Source organism: Panthera tigris, chromosome A2 (assembly GCF_018350195.1).
Source record: "Panthera tigris isolate Pti1 chromosome A2, P.tigris_Pti1_mat1.1, whole genome shotgun sequence".
Classification (NCBI taxonomy): Eukaryota; Metazoa; Chordata; class Mammalia; order Carnivora; family Felidae; genus Panthera; species Panthera tigris.
The window spans coordinates 79,208,837-79,227,475 of NC_056661.1; the positions used below are offsets into that span (position 1 = coordinate 79,208,837).

General features: G+C 40.1%; 1 protein-coding gene and 1 long non-coding RNA gene across 2 annotated transcripts in view; one reads left to right on the forward strand and one right to left on the reverse strand.

Annotated features, from left to right (window-relative positions):
• Positions 1–18,639, reverse strand: part of LHFPL3 (LHFPL tetraspan subfamily member 3) — a 580,464-nt gene that overhangs the window by 209,081 nt on the left and 352,744 nt on the right. The window lies entirely within an intron of this gene.
• On the forward strand, positions 861–4,957 carry LOC122233200. Its single transcript, XR_006210708.1, has 3 exons — positions 861–982; positions 3,109–3,213; positions 4,714–4,957. It is a non-coding gene; the product is annotated as an uncharacterized LOC122233200 (long non-coding RNA).

Below are 18,639 nucleotides of genomic sequence, written 5' to 3' on the forward strand. Positions count from 1 at the left end.
TGAATTTCCTCGTCTTGGGAGCTTCTTTGGCCCTGTTTACAAATTGGGATATTTGCTCCTGTTCGCTGGCATTTCTCACCAAGCTAGTAGCTCTTACCACAATACTGAGGATTCAAAAAGTTAGGAGACCCAAGATAAGGTTCTACCTTTTTAGGTTAACATCTGTCTTCTTGCTTCTTTGTTGCTTTGCATCTTTTATTGTAATACTTGTAGTTCTGCTTAAATAGGGATGGCTCATCCAGGGCAGTGATATTGTACCAGCATAGTTAATTCATTCACTCATTTGATTAAAAACCTGCCAAACAACTTTCTTTTCCTTTCTTGGGAGGGGTGGTGGTGGCAGACATCCACAGAACTGTAAATTTTTAATTCTCCATTGACGTCGTGTCCACAAACCATTATTTAGATTTTTATCACCACCACTTCCACTTTCAGAGAAAGAAATAAAAAGAGGGAGGGATTTAGGTTTTTATTGAATAAGCAAATTAACCACGTTAACTCATTGTAATTGCCATAGTGCCTTTAATAAGTGTTTTTCAGATGTACTTAGGCTGAGACCATTAAATCTGGCTCTTAAGGCTTCCATATTACAGAAGACCAGTGTTTTTCAACCTTTGTTTTTTCATTATTCTCCTCCAAGGAGCATTTTTAGATATTTTTTCCTAATTGGCCTCCTAAAACTTTTTAATATGTTATGTACTGTAGCCTTTGAGAGAGGGACTACAATCCATTTATGACTGTAAATTGATATTGCCCCCACTGAGCATGCATGCATAGACCACCAATGTAAATTCTATGACACTTCAGTTAGATGTTAAAAAATTCTAAAACACTTTTTTATGGCCCTTGCTCTTTCAAAACACGGAGAGAGAGGCAAACACTCCTGTTATGAGCAGAACTACCTACCTGCTAGTTTCTGCAGAACATAAACTAATTCCTAATTATGTGTGTGGCTATTAAGAATCTCAGATCACAAATTCAGGTATGTAAGAAACACGGCTTCCTGTATTTCTCTCTAATGAAACTCAATTTCTATCTCCCATTCTGTTGGGAGAGCCCTCCTTACTCTTGGGTTTTGTTTAAATTCCAGGTAGGCTTACAGAGCTTTGGCCCTGAGTTTCCTGTCAATGTTGGTGTGCTGGTTCAGGTGGGGCACTGTTATATACACCCTGTATCCAATGGCAAAGCCCTTCAGGTTGGTCAGCTCTCTGTCCTGGGCTACCCTGCTCTTGGTGCCTGGGAATCACACAACTGCTCCCATACCATGGTGTCGCAGTGAGTTTTACTTCTCTACTCCTGCCAGGCACCAGGTCGTATAGGATGGTGTAGGGAACCATGGAGGCTGTCTGGGGCCTGTCTGCCCAGATACCCAGCTGTTCCTTATGCTGGTTGTGGGGCCGGGCTCTTGCTGGCTCTGTGCCCTTTGAGATTTTGACACGGCCCTGCCAGAGACGTGGCCCTGGGGGTGGGGGAACAGGACTTCTCTTTAGGGACCACCTTTGCTCCCCTAAACCCTCCTCATACTCGGGGAGCACCTTATTCTCATAACACACGGTTTCCAAATCTTTGGTCTTATGCTAGGAATTAGGCTTTTTTTTTTTTTAAGTGTATGTATGTATCCAACTAAGTAAATAATCTTTACACCCAATGTGGGCCTTGAACTCATGACCGCGAGATCAAGAGTCACAAGTTCCTCTGCCTAAGCCAGCCAGGTGTCCTAGGAATTAGGCTTTTGAAACTCTAGAGCCAAGAATTTGACTTTCCCAAATATAAAAAGAGGAAGGGTGTATAAAATATAAGAGGGGGAAACATAAATTAAGCATTCTCAAATAGAATCTCACCAGTCCTTGGGTACTTATTTCTCATGTGCTTCTGTGTAAAGGACTACTTCCTAACTTTTTTTGTTGATACAGTTTCCATGCTTACCAGATTCCTAATCACCATGACTCTTGTTTCAATAGGGCAAGCCATGCTCTCCCCACTTAATCAAAGGTAACCTTCAGGGAATCTGGTAAGGCATGCCCATTTGTATCTTAAATGCATAAGCCGCTTGAGAATCTTCTTTCTGAGAACCTGCTGTGTTATTTGGACTCTCAACTTAGAATCAAGGCCCTGGAAGCAGAGACCAAACGAGCCTGGGGCCCAAGATGATGGCAAAAGACTGACTCTGTCCAATCTGTACCTGATGGTTCTTAGAAATAGTTGGAGAGGGCAACCTAGGAAGGAGCAGACTTTTTGTGGACCCAGTAGCTGGGGAGCTTGAAATATCAACCCTGAGGCTAAGAGCATGGTGATGTCCACTCACAGTTATTGCCTGGTGAATTCTGACCACACCAGTTTCACGGAGAAATTTATTCTGAACCTGGCCTTGAAGATTAAACAGAACTTTCCATACACTCTACTGAGTGTATGGAACTTCACTTTACCACTCTTCTCCAAAGAGGGACAAGGCCCTAGCCAGCATGCCGTGCAGGGAGTTCAAGTAAAAATTAATTTTCTTGACCAGAAATTTCAGAAAGTACCCATCTAATAGAAAGTCCTTTCAGAAAGGACCCTTCTAATTTTGAATAAAGACGGGATCCGCTTCTATTCTCTTCCTTTTCTTTTCCCCTCTGGCTGAAAAGCACACCTGGGGAGTCTGGGTGGCTCAGTCATTTAAGCATCCAGCTTCGGCTCAGGTCATGATCTCACGGTTCATGAATTCAAGCCCCACATTGGGCTCTGTGCTGACAGCTCAGAGGCTGGAGCCTGCTTCTGATTCTGTGTCTCCCTCTCTCTCTGCCCCTCTCCTGTTCATACTCTGTCTCTCAAAAAACAAACAGTAAAAAAAATTTAAAAAAAAACACACTAGAGGTCTCATTTTCCTCTGCAACACCATGGTTACTTAAATGGTTTTTCTATTTATCAAGCTAAAATGGAATCATCTGGCTGCAGTGTCGCCACCAGTCTTGCTTGGATTTGCTATCCATTTTCTCGATTCCTCCTCACCTAAGTGTTCAGAAACATTTCAACAGTGAGCCTCATGGAGAAACTGATCTTCATGGGGGGACATGTGCAACTTCACTGGGCAGGTCTGAGAACTGACCATGCATAACGTGTCTATCATAGGCTCTGGGGTCTCAACACTATGGAACGTCTCTCACTGAATGAACAGAATCTTGGCGGCAGAGGGTGCTACAGTTTTGATGCTCGGTTGATCTCTTGTGGCTACAGGTACCTGGTTACATCTTTTGGAGGCATCCCATGATGAGCACCTATAGGGCTGACTCCTGGGTGCTCTCACCCTCTGACTTAAAAATCTAGTCAGTTGAGGAAGGCAAGGGAAATGCATCACGGAGGAGATGGTGTGGAAGAGAACAAAGAGGGTCTGGGTTTGGGATGTGCTACTGTTTCTGAGTGATTTGTTTTTATGAGTCACTGAATCTTTCTGGGCCAGGCTTTACCTGAAAAAAGGAATAGCTGAACTAGAGTTGCATCCTTCTAAAAAATTTTTTTTAACGCTTATTTATTTTTGAGAGAAAGAGAGCATAAGCAGGGAAGGGGCAGAGGGAGAGGGAGACACAGAATCCAAAGCAGGCTCCAGGCTCTGAGCTGTCAGCACAGAGCCCGACACGGGGCTCGAACTCATGGACAGTGTGATCATGACCTGAGCCGAAGTTGTATACTTAACCGACTGTGCCACCCAGGCGCCCCTCTAAAATCCTGTATCTAATTCTTTACTCAGCAGTCACAATAATAAAGGAGTTTCTCTTTGTGAAGGATAACCTATTTTGCTTGTAAGAGCACCCACAGAGGCAGGATAATTTCAGATGATCAATTCATATTTTGTTTTTACTGCTGTCAAAGAAACGTAATGACTACCATTTTCCCTCTCACCAAAAATGGCCAAATAGGGCCATGAGTGGCGTAGATCAGGAATATCCTTAACTTCCGAGTTTTCAAAATAGGATGCAAATCGTCTAAGGAGTAGGAGCCAGAGAGGTCTAAGCTGGGTCAGCTTCCCCCTGCTGGTCCTAGTTTTCCTCTGAACAGATATCAGTGGCATCTAGTGTAGACAGAAGACCAGAGTGGGAGTCAGAAAATCGTATGGCTTGCCACCTATTTTTCTACAGCCTGGGGAGAAAAGAATGGATTTTATATTTACAAATGATTGAAAAGAAATCAAAAGAATAATAGTATCTTTTGACTGCAAGATAATAGAAAAAATTCTTATTGGTCTCTGCCCCCTGTTCCTGGCACACACCTCTTAAAACCTTTGTAATTTCCTAAGTAATAAGAGCACTGGGAGTATCTTTTGTTCTAGCTATTTGGTTGGTTTTTTTTTTAAATGTTTATTTATTTTTGAGAGAGAGAGTGAGACAGAGACAGAACGTGAGCGGGGGAGGGGCAGAGAAGGGAAACACAGAATCCGAAGCAGGCTCCCGGCTCTGAGCTGTCAGCACAGAGCCCCACGTGGGGCTCGAACCCACGAAGTGTGAGATCATGACCTGAGCTGAAGTCAGATGCTCAATCAACTGAGCCACCCAGGCGCCCCATGGTTATTTGGTTTTTGACCCCAGCTCCTGACACGGAGTCCCTGAGTTCCTAAATCCCTTGGAATTTCCCAGGTGATACGAGTGTCTTTTGCTCCAATGAGGTGACTCTTGGTGGGCTCCCGGATGGGGGCTGGTCACCAGAAAGATCAAACCATGACTGCACGTGTGGAATTTTCAGCCCCCATTCTCTAGGGAGGAGAGAGGCTGGAAATGGATCATGCCTCCAGAAATGAAGCCTCCACAAAAATCCAAAAAGTACAAGGGTTCAGAAGGCTTGCAGGTTGTGGAATACGCGGAGGCATCGGGGGAGTGGCCCACGGAGGGGGCGTGGAAGCTCTAAGCCCCGCCCCAAACTGTGCTCTACCCAGCGGTTCCACCTGGATGTTCATCTGTATCCTTTACCACATCTTTTTATACATAAACTGGTGAAGAGTAAATAAACTGTTTCCCTGAGTCCTGTGAATCACTCTAGCAAGTTACTTGAACCTGAAGAGGGGGTCATGAGAACCTCTGATTTATAGCCAGTCAGAAGCACAGGTGACAATGTGAACTGTGATTGGCATCTGAAGTGGGGTGAGGGACAGTGTGATCAGGGACTGAGCCCTCAATCTGTGGAATCTGATGCACAGCCTCAGATTTGAGTTACACTGTAGGACACCCACCTGGTGTCATAGAATTGCTTGGTGTGGGGAAACCCCCACACGTCTGGTATCAGAACTGTTGTGAGTGTGGTAGTCATGTGTAAAGGAGACACACAGGAGGAGGACTAAGGTTTCTCCGACACAGTTACACATGAAAGTCACAGGAAGTTCTAATTTCAGTGTCCATAAGTGAAGTTTTATTGGGGCACAACTACATTAATTTGTTCATGTGCTTCTCGTCGATGGCTGGTTTCTCAAAGGTCACAGCAGGTGCACACCAGTTTGGCCTGTAAAGCCTAAAATATTTACTATCTGGCCCTTTACAGAAGAAGCTGACCCCTTGATTAGAGAGCCCTTAGAGCCACAGCTCTGTACCTTGTAAGAACCTTTGGGACGTTCGTTTACCTCTGGTGAGAGAAACCCAGAACAACGGAGGTAAAATTTCCTACCCGTTGGGGTTCATGGTAGACCACATTAGATTTAGAGAGAGAACATAAATGTGACATTTATTATATCAGTGTTGCATGGTAAGACTTCCACCTGGTATGCAATTGTTTGCAGAAAAGATGAAGAAGTTCTATTGAATTGGGAACTTGGCTTAAAGTGCCTTCTTTGTTAGTATTCTTGTATTTAAATGCCATCTCTGGGTGGGGTGGAGCATTATATAATCTCAACCAATCAGGAAAGCTGCAAGCTCTAAAACCAGAAATGTTCCACTCATGTTATACTCTCTAGTTGTAAGGTGGAAGATCTTTGTTAGTATTTGGCTATAAGATAAATTAAAAAGTTCCCCTGAAAATGTGTCTTTGTCAAATCTATCCCTCAGAGGAATATTAAAGATGTTTCAAAGAGCAAGAATCCAATTCTTTTACATGGAAGGACCAGTGGCATTCTATTCTATTCTATTCTATTCTATTCTATTCTATTCTATTCTATTCTATTCTATTCTATTCTATTCTATCCTATTCTATCCTATCCTATCCTATCCTATCCTATCCTATCCTATCCTATCCTATCCTATCCCCTTCCATTCCATTCCATTCCATTCCCCTCTGTTTATTTATTTTAACTACACTATCTTTTGTTCAAAGGAAATCTGAATCAGGTGCATGGTATGAAAAATAATTAAAAAGCTGAGCTGTGTTGAGCTCTGAGCTGAGCTAGTTGACGGGGAGATTGGAGGTTAGGTCAGGGGAAGGGACATCCCAAATCCTACCTCTTCATCTTCACCTGAGAAAGTCCCTTGGGAGAGGGGGTTCTGGGACTCAGCTCTGAAAAACTCTGAACTGTATTAACCTCATTATTTATAGGAGGATTGGGTGATTCAGCTTGAATGTCACTTAAGTATGAAAAAATTCTTTAACATGAATTAATTTTAGTACTACAACAATATGGGAAATGAAATTGATAGGAAGCAAAACTTAAATCCAGAGCCATGATTTAAGCTGGCAGCTAATGCTATGTTCTAGAAACTAAAGTTTAAAAAAATAATCTTGGCATTTTTTTTTTATTATAGGGCAAACAGGGCTAAATTCTACCCCTAAATGTAGATATGCATTTTCACAAACATTAGAGAGAGAATTAGTTCTGTCAACAACAGGAGCATATACTAAACAACCAAAAAAATTGATGAAGTATTTAATTTGAATAAATAGGAATGTCAAGATCTTGGCTAATCAGACTATTGTGTAAATGTCAATTCTTCCCAAATTGAAATAAAGAGCTGTAGAATTTTTGTTTGTTTATAAAGGCTTTTTTTAAAAAGCATTTTTTAAGTTTCAATATAGTTGACACACAATGTTCCCTTAGTTTCAGGTGTACAACTTAGTGATTTGACAAGTTTACACATTATGCTATGTTCACGAGTGTGGTTACCATCTGTCCTTTACATCGCTATGACAGTATTATTGCCTATATTCCTTATGCTGTGCCTTTGACTTCCCATGACTTATTCCTTCCGTTACTGGAGCCTATATCTCCCTTTTCCCTTCACCCATTTTGCCCAATCCCCTATAGCCCTCCCTTGTGATAACCACAAATTTGTTCTCTGCATTTACAGGTCTGATTCTGCTTTTGTTTATTCATTTGTTTTAGATTCCACTTATATTTTTTTTTCTCTGACTAACTTATTTCACCTAGCATAATACCCTCTAAACATGGTCCATCCATGTTGTCTCAAATGGCATGACCTCATCCTTTTTATGGGTGTGTAGTATTCTATCATATACATATGATACACAGACACATAAACACACACATTTTCCTTATTCATTCTTCTATTGACGGACACTTGGTTTGCTTCCATATCTTGGCCATTGTAAATAATGCTACAATAAACATAGGGGTGCCTGTTTCTTTTTGAATTAGTGTTTTCCTTTTCTTTGAGTAAATAATCAATGGTGGAATTATTGGAGAGTATGGTATTGCCATTTTTAACTTTTTGAGGAATCTCTATAGTGTTTTCTATAGTGGCTATAGCAATTTACATTCTCACCAACAATGCATGAGTGTTCCTTTTTCTCCACATCCTCACCAATACTTGTTATTTCTTGTCTTTTTTATTCAGGCATTCTAACTGGTGGGAGGTGGTGATATCTCATTGTGATTTAGATTTACATTTCCCTGATGATTAGCAACTTGGAGCATCTTTTCATATGTCTGTTTGCCATCTATATGTCTTCTTTGGAAAAATATCTATTCAGTTCTCTGCCCTGTTTTTAGTTGGATTGTTTTATTTGGTGTTGAGTTGTAGAAGTTCTTACATATTTTGGATATTAACCCCTTGCTGAATATACAATTTGCAAATATCTTTTCCCATTCAGTAGCTTGTTTTGCTGATAGTTTCATTTGCTGTGCAAAAGCTTTTTATTTTGTAGAGTCCCAATAGTTTATTTTTGCTTTTGTTTCCCTTGCCTTAGTACACAGAGCTAGGAAAATGTTGCTATAGCCGATGTCAGAGAAATTACTGCCTGTGTCCTCCTCTAGGATTTTTACAGTTTCAGGTCTCATATTTAGGTCATTAATCCCTTTTTTAAAGTTTATTTTGAGAAAGAGAGGAAGAGAGAGAATCCCACGCAGACTCCACACTGTCAGCACAGAATCCAGTGTGGGGCTTGAACTCATAAACTGTGACATCATGACCTGAGCCCAAATCAAGAGTCAGACGCTTAACAGACTGAGCCACCCTGGCACTCCAGATCTTTAATCCACTTTGAGTTTATTTTTGAGTATGGTGTTAGAAAGTGGTCTAGTATCATTGTTTTACATGTTGCTGTCCAGTTTTCCCACTTATTTAAGGGACTGTCTTTTCCCCATTGTATATCCTTGCCTCCTTTGTCATAGATTAATTAATCATATAAAGGAGATGTGGAATTTTGATAGTTGTTTTTGTTTTTTGTAACTTGGTGATAATATTGAAGTTAAGGAACAAAGAATGCAAATCAAAATAATTACCTATCATTATATTGCCCTCAATTAGCAGAAACTTAAAAACGTGCACTAACTCTAGATTTAGTTGACTTTGTATTTAGATTAGTACTTAAACTGCTTTTGGGACCATGAACTGATATGCTATATATTAAAGTAAGAGTATCAAATACCCTTTGACTCAGTAAATTTTAGGTGGGCCCAACAGTAAGAAATCATCAATCATTAACTACAAATAAGATTGTTCATCATAACATAATTTAAATAGTAAACAAAGTTAGAAATTATATATCTTTTCAATTAGAGGTGGTTAAATTTTGATACAGTCACAAAATTAAATAATAGAGATCCATCTAATTATCTTCAAATAACATAATGTGGGAAAGTGTTCAGGACAAGTAGAAAAATCAGGTCACAAAATTCATCAGTACAATCCCGCCTTTACTTGACATAAGACTGGTAAGAAATACACACCTGTCTGCAGCAGTGGTTTGTGTTTTCTAACTTAACTATAATAAGCATGTATTACTTTTATACTTAGACGTAAATGAGCACCATCAGAAGAAAAAAATCCCCATCTGAATAGGACCTTGATTTCAAACTGCTATATATTAAAATCAATGTCAAAGCACATGACACAATCAAATCCTAACAATGGCTCAGCAGTTCAGCAGATAAAAATAAACTTGCAAATACATATTTGAGCAGAGGAAAGGGCATACTTATCCCCAAAATGGTTTTTCCAGTTGGCATTCCAGGACCCCGTGAAGCCAGACCCTCACCTTGACCCTGTAGTGCCAGAATACTTGGTCTTCCCCGAGGTTTCAAGGTTACTGTTATCATAGGAGCTTCTGGCATAAAAAACAAAATTCTACTGAGCACTGTCAGGTACTCTGTTGGGCACATGAAGTCTCACACTTTACTAGGTGAGGTCACTGAGACCCGGAGCTGTGCTTTCCCAAATTCAATGTTTATCTGGAGTCACCTGGGGATCTTAAAATGCATATTCTGGTTCAGTGGGTCTGGGGTGAGTCCTGGACTCTGCATTGGAACAAAATCCCAGGTGAAGACTGTGCTGGGATCTGTGGATGCCACTTTGAGGGTCAAGAGTTTACAGGGGCCCCTGGGCGGCTCAGTCGGTTGGGCGTCCGACTTCGGCTCAGGTCATGTTCTCACGGTTCATTGTTCGAGCTGACAGCTCAGATCCTGGAGACTGCTTCTGATTCTGTGTGTCCCTCTCTCTGGGCCTCCCCCACTCATGCTCTGTCTCACTCTCTCTCTCAAAAATGAATAAACATTTTAAAAAAATTAAAAATAAAAGAGTTTACAGAGGGGTGTCTCTGAAGTCTGAAGGTCTGAAGTCACATAGCTAATACAAAAATGGACAGGACAGCACCTTTCTACTTTGCTGGCTGTTTTAAAATGCATGTAAAAAACAGACACATAAAAAACATTAGCCTACTGAATTATTTCCCATAGCTAGTTAAGCTGCTAATAACAATGCTTGGCAATTATGTAGTTCATTATATTTTCACGTTTTTGTTTTTGTTTATTTTTGTAACTATTAATTTGTTAATCCACTAATTTATCTTGAAGAGTGGCAACTATTATCATCCTTATCCAGCTAATTGTACACAGTATCTCCAAATCCTTTATGGGATTTCACTTGAGTTGGGATTTACCTTGAGGTATTTAAGTATTGTGCACAAGTTATACAGAGGTGTATGAGAATCTAAACCAGGACCATGTATGTGGGATCTGGTCTATATGTGACCAAATATTGTTTTTTTTTTTTTTAAGGTTAGAAGAATGATAGTTGTTGAATGAATACATGTGGGAATCAAAGCCTTTGTTAGCTATGTGGTTTAACCTCTATAAGCCTCAATATCCTTATTTGTAAAAGAGGGTAAACGAGACCCTGTGGGGATTAAATGTGATTATGTTTCCTCCCTCCCCCCTCCCTTCCTTGCTTCCTTCTTTCCTTCCCTTCTTCCCTCCTTCCTTGTTTTGCTTCCTTCATCATTTTTTCCCCAGCTTTATTAAGATATAATTGACATAGAACATTGTGTAAGTTTAAGGTGTGTAACGAAATGATTTGATACACGTATTGTTAAAAAGAAAACCACAGACCCAAAATGGTGTCACTTAGGTTAAGGCCCCTAGTCTGTAAACTAAGACTTAATACCTAGCCTAACTGCAGTTCCAACACCCCAAAAATGTAACCTTTCACCAGTCACCATGGAAATTTCCTAGTCAGCACTACGAAATTGACTGACAGACCCATTCTCTTCCCCTTAGGAGGTTGACCTTGCCTAAAACAATGGATTCTTTGCTAATAATTTCCTTTTATCTATTCTCTTTCTACTTTTAAAAACCTTTCCTTTTCTGTAGCCCCCTGGAGCTCCCCTCTACTTGTTAGGTGGGATGCTGCCTGATTCATGAGTAGATTAATAAAGCCAATTAGATCTTTACAATTTACTCAGATTTTTGTTATTTAACAGTATATAGTGAGAAATGATTATACAATAAGAATAGTCGGGGCGCCTGGGTGGCTCAGTCAGTTAAGTGTCCGACTTTGGCTCAGGTCACGATCTCGCGGTATGTGGGTTCGAGCCCCGCGTCGGGCTCTGTGCTGACTGCTCAGAGCCTGGAGCCTGTTTCGGATTCTGTGTCTCCCTCTCTCTCTGACCCTCTGCCGTTCATGCTCTGTCTCTCTCTGTCTCAAAAATAAATAAACGTTAAAAAAAAAATTAAAAAAAAAAAGAATAGTTAACACATCCTTTACCTCACATAATTACCACCCTTTTTTTTAAACGTTTATTTATTTTTGAGAGCAAGAGCGAGAGAGACAGAGTGTGAGCAGGGTAGGGGCAGAGATAGAGGGAGACACAGAAACTGAAGCAGGCTCCAGGCTCCGAGCTGTCAGCACAGAGTATGACGCAGGGCTCGAACTCACGAACCATGCAATTATGACTTGAGCTGAAGTTGGACGTTGGACTGAGCCACCCAGGCACCCCAGTAATTACCACTTTTTAAACCATTGTAGCGAGAGCAATAAAATCAACTCTCTTGCCAACTTTAAGTATATAATACGGTATTGTTAACTACAGCCACCATGTTGTCCATTAGTTTCCCAAAAATTATTCATCTTAAACTGGAAGTTTGTACCCTTTAACCTTCTTTTTTCAATAAATAATCTTGGAACACACACTTTGTGCCAAGAACCATTTTAGATATTGTTTAGGGAGAGAGCAGTAAATAAGATGGAAAAAACCGGGGTATACTAGAAAACAAAAACAACAACAAAAACAAAAGAAAAACAGCCAACAAACCAATAAGGTATGTTAAGCATGCAGAACAATGTCTTTCCTTTAATGACTGTTTAATACCTTAAAGAATCATTATTAATACACTGGGAAAGAGGCTATATTGCATTATAAGACAATCTTTTCAAATATATATTTCATTTTCTTTTTTTTTTCCTAAAGTTTATTTTTTAGAGAGAGAGAGAGAGAGAGAGAGAGAGAGAGAGAGAGAGAGAAGGAGGGGTAGAGAGAGGGAGAGAGAGAGAATCCCAAGCAGGCTCCACACTGTCAGCACAGAGCCCGATGTGGGGCTCAATCTCACAAACCGTCAGATCATGACCTGAGCTGAAATCAAGAATCAGGAGCTTAACCAACTGAGCCACCCAGGTGCCCCCTATATATTTATTTTTCTATATGAAATAACAACATTTGAAAGATTTAAGCTTGGCTGAGGTTTGATAGAGACTATATAGCTCTATGCAATGAGCCAGTGGCTCATTCAGTCAAGAAACATTTAGAACCAGACTGACTTTTCTTCCTTCAGATGTTTCTCTTCCTGTGTTTTGGCTCTCATGCAGAATTCATCCTGTCTGGGAACTCCCAAGCTTCCCTTCTTATCTTCTTCCTTCACCTCCATCAAATCAGGTTTATCTGTTTGTGTTTTGTTGTTGTTGTTGTGTTTGGTTTTTCCAAGCAACATCTCAGTGATGACAGTAAGCATCTCATATGAAGTTGTCCCTGCTAATGTGTAGTTTTGTAATGTAAATACTCTTTCCCATAAAACTATGGACCAAAACCGGGCCGCCTGGGTGGCTCAGTTGGTTAAGTGGCCAACTTCGGCTCAGCTCATGATCTCGCAGTCAGTGAGTTCGAGCCCCGTGTGGGGCTCTGTGCTGACAGCTCAGAGCCTGGAGCCTGCTTCAGATTCTGTGTCTCCCTCTCTCTGACCCTCCCCTGTTCATGCTCTGTCTCTCCCTCTCTCAAAAATAAAAAATAAAACATTAAAAAAAAGAAAACTATGGACCAAAACCTACAACAGGTCTCTGGTCCAACTTCTCTGGAAGGACTCCAGTAGTGTTAGGTCGTGCAGGGGGAGTTACTTTCAAGGCCCTTGAGGCATGACTGATTCATGGTAGGACTTGATAGAAGGAGGTATGGGGGGTGGGGAGGGTAGAAGGAGGTATGTGGGGGATAAAAGGAGGTATTTGGGGGTGTGTAAAAGGACTTCAAGTACCCTCAAACCACACAATCAGAATACCTTGCTCGTGTCACGTACAAACTCCTGGGCATAAATGATGAACAAGCAGTCCCCGGTGCTGGCAAGCATTCCTGCCACCATCGGGGATGACGGGATGATGAACGCTGTCACATAGGAAGTGCTACGACATCCAAATAGGGCAAATCTGTTTTCAGCGTGGAGCCCAATTAGGAACTTACTCTTGCTGCCAAAGGAGTGGGATGTAGCTCCATCGACCCACAGGCAGCGGCACAGCCAACGGCGGACGCGGGCTGACTGAGTAGTCACGGCACCGTATGAGCAGAAAGGGGGCCCGCTGCCAGGGGGAGCATGGTTATCTCAGGCCTCAGGGCGCTGCACGCTTATCTCCCGGCTTTTCTTCTGCCCCATGACTCTGAAGGAAACATCCTGCTTTGCACCGGGTAGGTTTGAGAAGCCAATTAGTCAAAGCAGCAGAGATGTTGAACAGCTGGATGTACAAGTCTGAAGATCACAGAGAAGTCCGGCTGGCGATAAAACTGTGAACCGTGCCGAACTGCACGAGATCACCAGGGAAAGAATGCAGGGAGGGGAACGCAGAGGGCAAGGGGTTACTGCAAACAGAAAGTCTCTATCTGGGAAACCAAAGCTGCAGAGCACCCACCAAGGTCCTTTTTGGACCCTCTTCCTTCTGAGTTGAGAGACCACCTGAGTTTTCTTTGAGCTCTTCTTTCACAGTGAGCCTCTTAGAATTCTTAAAAAACAGAGGGTAGCGTGAATTTTTTTTTTTTTTTTTTTTGACTGTTGATCTCACAAAGGTACGTTCTTCATGGGAAAAATGTGTCAGGCACAAAATTGCAAGTACTGCCTAGCAGAACTCCAAGAAACAAGGGGAGAAAAGTATAGGCAAATCTGACATTTGGCTGTGGACCTCCTCGCACTTAAGTTCTATTTGGGTTCTAAGTACGGCTTTGCCTTCTCCTGTTTGCATTTCATGGATGTTTCGATTTAAAGCGAGTACACACATTCCTATGGCTTCGTTACTGCCCTCTTGAATATGGGTAGGTCTTAGTGACTTTTCTCATGAACAGAATAAGGCAGAGGTACCGCTACGTGGTTTCAAGGTTGGGCCATAAAAGACCTTGAGGCTTCGGGCTTTCTCTTTTGGATTACTAACTCTAGAGGAAGTCAACTGCCATGTAAAAAGGACACTCAAGCAGTCCCGTGGCAAGATCCTGGTGTTGGGGCCTCCATTTCTGCCAAAACCCAGTAAGGAACTAAGGCTTCTTGCCAACAGCCATACTGACGTGGATCCTCCACTTGGAGGCTCAAGTTAAGGCTTCGGATCGTGCGAGCTCTGGCGGACAGCTTGACTGCCATCTCATGAGACCCCTGCTCCAGAACTACCCAGCTAAGCCTTTCTCGGATTCCTCACCTTCAGCAACTGTGACTCACACATGTTTCAAGTGGCAAAATTTTGGGTTAACTTGTCACACAGCAATCGATAACTGATATAATTTAAATTAGAATTATGATCATTTGAAGTATATCTTCTTCCACTTTTTGCTTATTTTTTAGAAAACTTGGTTGGATTTTAATTTAATTTTCTAGGAGACCTCTCAGACTAATGTGAAAACAAAACAAAACAAAAAAATAATCATGTTATTTTTTAAAAGGAAGAAACAAGTGAAGCCTATGGCCGAACTAACGTTAAATGCACAGTTAATTGCAATGTGATGAAAGGCTAATTGAAATTTTTATTATGGCTCTATAATTATATCGAAATGCTTCTGCCATAATTTCATTATTTTTAAAACATTATTCTCCCATCAGAGTATAATCGTTACATTACCTTAAGTGCTATAAAATTTAATAATCCTGGTTAAGAGGAATTAGGAGCTGTGCCTTTTTTCCTAGATAAAAACAGATTGTAAATTTTTTGGAAGCTTTTAAGCACATTAACTCCAAGAGAATAGCTCTTAAAACATAAGCCACAAAACAAAATATGAGAAAAGAGAGAGTCTTCTCCCTTCGTCTTTTAAGAGGTCATCATAGGATATACTTCTTCATGTGCAGCTCTTAAATTGAAATGTCACACATGCAGAGAGTAGTATAAGCCTATTTAAAAAGCAACTTTTGATAAGGAGTGCTGTTTACTGCTCCTAGATATCAGCATAGTGCCTAAAATATTAGGATAGCATTCACTCTGTCCAGAATTCTGTCTTTTCCAGGGTCTGGAAGAGTACTTTAATTACAAATTTTGTGACAACAACCAAATATATAAAGTAAGATAAAGCCAACCAAATGTATCAATTAAGAAAAAGCCTACATTATGGAATGAGAACGCTCTATCATTTACATTACAGTTAACTTACACCTAAATTATACACATCTAACTTTATTCACTGGGGTTGGAAATAAGCTTCCAATTTCTCCTAGTAAACTGATGGGCATTCTACTAATTCCAATGGGGGCTGATCATCTCAGATCTGGTCTAATCCAGAGCTCTTCCCACACTGAACCAGGTCTGCTGATCTTTTCTCTGTGCTGTGCCAATCTGCCATAGAATCCCATCGTCCAATACAGTAGCTATTATTTGCATGTAGTTCTGTAAATTTTACTTAATTAAAATGAAAAATCAGTTTCTCAGGTGAACTAACTGCATTTCAAGTACCCAGTAGCCACACGTGGCTATGGCATTCCACAATACAGATATGGAACATTTCTAGCATTGTAGCAAGTTCTTTTTTTTTTTTTTTTTTAGTTTGTTTATTTATTTGAGAGGGAGAGAGAGTGCAAGTGGGAAGGGGCAGAGAGAGGGAGAGACAGAATTCCAAGCAGATCCCATGCTTTCAACAGGGAGCCTGATCCAGGGCTGGAACCCAAGACCCATGTGATGATGACCTGAGGCAAGATCAAGAGTCAGATGCTTACTCGACTGAGCCAGCCAGGGGTCCTGCATCGTAGCAAATTCAAATGGATGTGCTGCCCTAGAATGTTGCTTCTGTGTTATTTTGGTGAAAAATTCCTAGCCTTTTCTTCTGAAATTGCGCCATGTGCCAATGTAACTAACAAATTTATGGTAGAAAACTTGAAACAGGCAAATCTAATAAAATTAAAATCATTTATCTCATACTACCAAGAGATGAATATGACAGTTTGGTGTATTTTCTTTCCGTCTATTTTCTAGGCATACATAAACAGAAATAGGTCATACAATTTCACTATATTAGAAACATTTTTCTATGTCATTACTTTTATGACATCAGTTTTTAAATTTAAATTCTAGTTAGTTAACATACAGTGCAATATTGGTTTCAGGAGTAGAAATCAGTGATTCATGACTTTTATACAACACCCAGTGCTCGTATGACATCATTTTTAATTGTTCCATAGTATACTGTCATATAGATATTTCTGTATTGTTTATGGTTCCCAAATTTTTACCACCTCTGTTACGGATGCTGTGGACCTTCTTGTGGTTGAATCTTTGCCCTTATCAATTATTGTTTCCGTTGTATATTTAAAGAATCAGAACTTCTAAGGCTGGGACTGCTGAGTCAAAGACAATGCCAAATTTTCAGGCTTTTGATACAAACCAACACCAGAAAATATATGCAGTACCAAAATACACACCCCACAGCTCTACTTCAGAAAGACCATTTTTATATCTCCTAGCCAACTCTGGGATTTTTTTCTATTTTGTATTCTTCGCCATTTTGGTAAGGGCAAAGTTATATTTCATTCATATGTATTTATTTATTACTGAGGTTAAACATCTCCAAGTCTTTACCAAGGGAATTTCTAAGATGGTTTGCTTCATGTAATGTGGCTCTGAGATGATTTTTAAAAAATACCAGGTATGCTGGCCTTCTTTGTCATAGAGTAATTAACCATATACGCATTACCTTATTTCTGGACTCTATCCTGTTCCACTGATTCATGTGTCTGTCTATTTCTGTGCCAGTACCATACTGTTTTGATTACTACAACTTTGTAGTATACCTTGAAATCTGAGATTGTGGTACCTCCAGCTTTGTTCTTATTTATCAAGATTGCTTTGGCTATTTGTGATTGCTTATGATTCCATACAAATTTTAGGATATCTAGTTCTGTGAAAGATGGTGTTGGTATTTTGAGGAGATTGCATTAAATCTGTAGATTTCTTTGGGTAGTATGGACATTTAAACAATATTGGTTCTTCCAATCCATGAGCATGGAATGTTTTTCCATTTCTTTGTGTGTTCTTCAATTTCTTTCAGCAATGTTTTATAGTTTTTGGAGTACAGGTATTTCACTTGGTTAAATTTATTCCTAGGTTGGGGTGCCTGGGTAGCTCAGTTGATTGAGCGTCTGACTTTGGCACAGGTCATGATCTCACAGTTCATGGGTTTGAGTCCCACGTCAGGCTCTATGCTGACAGCTTGGAGCCTGGAGCCTGCTTCAGATTCTGTGTCTCCTCTCTCTGCCCCTCCCCTGCTTGCACTCTCTCTCTCAAAAATAAACATTAAAAAAATTACAAAAATTTATTCCTAGGTATTTTATTCTTTTTGGTGCAGTTGTAAAAGGGGTTGTTTTCTTAATTTCTCTTTCTGCTACTTTATTATTAGTGTATAGAAATGCAACCGATTTCTGTGTATTAATTTTGTATCCTTTGACTTTTACTGAATTCATTTTTCAGTTCTAGCAGTTTTTTGGTGGAGTCTTTCAGGTTTTCTATATATAGTACCATGTCATCTGCAAATAGTGAAAATTTTACCTCTTCTTTACCAATTTGGATGCCTTTTATTCCTTTTTGTTGTCTGATAGCTGTGGCCAGGACTTCCAGTACTATGTTGAATAAAAGTTATAAGAGTAGACCTTGCCTTGTTCCTGATCTTAGAGGAAAAGCTCTTAGTCTTTTTACCATTGAGTATGATGTTCTCTGTGGGATTTTCCATACATTTCCTTTATTATGTTGAGGTATGTTCACATTAAACCTACTTTGTTGGGAGTTTGATGAGTAGACATTGTACTTTGCCAGATGCTTCTTCTGCATATATTAAGAAGATCATATGGTTTTCATGCTTTCTCTTGTTAATGTATCACATTAAGTGATTTGTGCATATTGAACCACCCTAGTATCCCTGGAATAAATCCCACTTGACTGTGATGAATGATTTTTTAAAATTTATTTGTTAGATTCACATTGCTAATATTTTGTTGAGAACTGTTGCATCTATGTTCATAAGAGATACTGGCCCCCAAATAAAATGAATATACAGTGGGAAAAAGACAGTCTCTTCATAACTAGTGCTGGGGAAACTGAACAGCTACATGCAAAAGAATGAAACTGGACCATTTTTTTTACATAATACACAAAAATAAACTCAAAATGGATTAAAGACCTAAACGGGAGACCTGAAACCATAAAAATCTAGAAGAGAGTATAGGCAATAATTTCTTTGACATTGGCCATAGAAATATTTTTCTAGATAAGTCTCCTAGGGCAAGGAAAACAAAAGCAAAATGAAACT